Genomic DNA, 2,352 nt, shown 5'->3' with positions numbered 1-2,352 from the left:
CAAGAAAACGCCAGTAATGGTAGCAATCTGGGCATTCAACGCCAGAAAGGGGCACCCACTGGGCGTTGAACGCCAGTAATGGCAGCAGCTGGGCATTGAACGCCCAGGAGAGCAGCATTTGGGCGCTGAACGCCCAAAACAGGCAGTGTTTGGGCGTTCAAACGCCAGGACAGCAGGGAGGAGCCAAATTCATTTTTCCACACGTATTTCCATTTTAATTTCAAATTTTATGTTTCAATGCATGATTTTTACATGAACATGTCAAGAACCCTGATTTCTAAAATTCTTAATTTCTAAAAATCCCTCTTTCCAAATTCAATCCAAACTCTTTTCAAAACTTTTCTGAAAACAAATCTATCTTTTTCACTCAAAAATCTTTTCAACTAATCCATATCTTTTTCAAATCTCCATATTATCTTTTTCAAAATTCAGATTTATCTTTTTCAAAAATCTATCATATCTTTTCAAAATTAAACTATATCTTCTATCTTATCTTTTTCAACTCAATATTCTTATCTTATCTTTTCCAATTTTTCGAAAACCCACCCCCCCATCCCTTTAAATTTGGGTTCGGCCTCCCTCCTCCTCCATCAACAATTGCACCTAGCTCTCCTTCTATCCCTCTCCTTTCTTTTCTTTTGCTTGAGGACAAGCAAACCTCTAAGTTTGGTGTGTTTATCCGAGATCACTAAGATCATGGCTCCTAAAGGAAAACAACCCACTCCAAGAGGCAAGAAAGAGAGCGTTCCAAAACCACTTTAGAATCAAGGGAAGTTCTTATCTAAAGATCATTCAGACCATTATCTTAAAGTAATGGGTCTGAGATCAGTGATCCCGGAAGTTAGATTCGATCTGAAAGAAGATGAATATCCGGAGATCCAGGAGCAAATTCGAATCAGGAACTGGGAAGTCCTAGCTAATCCTGAAACGAAAGTAGGAAGGAACATGGTCCAGGAGTTCTATGCTAATATGTGGCAAACTGACAAGCAAAAACTATTTGGAACTGCATTCTATGAATTTCGGACCATGGTCAGAGGAAAGATTGTTCATACCACCCCTGACAAGATCAGGGAGATCTTAAAGCTACCTCAGCTAAAGGATGATCCAGACTCCTTCAACAGGAGGATGATGAGAGCAGACATTGACCTGGATAAGATTCTAGAGGACATATGTATCCCTGGAGCCAGGTGGACCACCAACACAAAAGGTATCCCAAATCAACTCAAGAGGGAGGATCTCAAACCAGTCGCCAGAGGATGGCTGGACTTCATTGGGCGTTCTCTGTTGCCTACTAGCAACCGTTCTGAAGTCACAGTTAAAAGAGCAGTGATGATCCATCGCATCATGATGGGAAAGGAAGTGGAGGTTCATCAGCTGATTTCAACTGAACTCTACAAAATTGCTAACAAAAATTCAAAAGAGGCCAGGTTGGCTTATCCAAGCGTGATTTCTCTGCTCTGCAAGGACGCTGGAGTAAGGATGGGAATAACTGAATATATCCTAATTGAAAAGCCAATCACCAAAGCATCAATGGAAAAACAACAAGCACAGGATGATCCCATCAAGAAGAGAGCACAGGAATTCCTCCCAGAGATCCCTCAATCTGAATACTGGGAGTATCTTGAGACGTCTGTTACCAAGATACGGGAAGCTATGGAGCAAATAATAAAAGAACAAAAGGAACACAGTCAAATGCTGACCTATATGTTTAAAGAACAAGAGGAGCAAGGGCGTGACTTAAGGGAATCGAAGCGCCAAAAGTCCTCTCTCGTAGGACCAAGCACCCCAAGGATCAGAGGAACCCCCGTGCCCCCAGAATAAAGGTTGTTAATTTCCAATTTCTGCCTTAACTCTGTGACAGTGTCCTTATAAAAGTTTACCTTAGGAGTCATATAGTAGTAATTAGTATCTATTTTGATTTTATCTCCAATTAAGCTATAGTTTATTTTTCTCATCATCAGCAAACCTGAATAAAGTAGTAGATCTTTTGAATAAGAGGCAATAAAATTTCAAGTTTTAATAAGAGAAATTCTAATTAATTAAATGTGGTGGCAATGCTTTCTGTCTTCTGAATGAATGCTTGAACAGTGCATATGTCTTCTGAATTTGTTGTTTAAGACTGTTAAATATGTTGGCTCTTGAAAGAATGATGAACATGAGACATGTTATTGATAATCTGAAAAATCATAAAAATGATTCTTGAAGCAAGAAAAAGCAGCAAAGAACAAAGCTTGCAGAAAAAAAAAAGAGAGAAAAAAAAAGAAAAAGCAAGCAGAAAAAGCCAATAACCCTTAAAACCAAAAGGCAAGGGCAAATAAAAGGGATCCCAAGGCTTTGAACATCAGTGGATAG

Source organism: Arachis ipaensis, chromosome B9 (genome assembly GCF_059453495.1).
Source record: "Arachis ipaensis isolate K30076 ecotype BB chromosome B9, ASM5945349v1, whole genome shotgun sequence".
Lineage (NCBI taxonomy): Eukaryota > Viridiplantae > Streptophyta > Magnoliopsida > Fabales > Fabaceae > Arachis > Arachis ipaensis.
The sequence above is the reverse complement of the archived record's forward strand: the minus strand, read 5'-3'. Positions refer to the sequence as shown.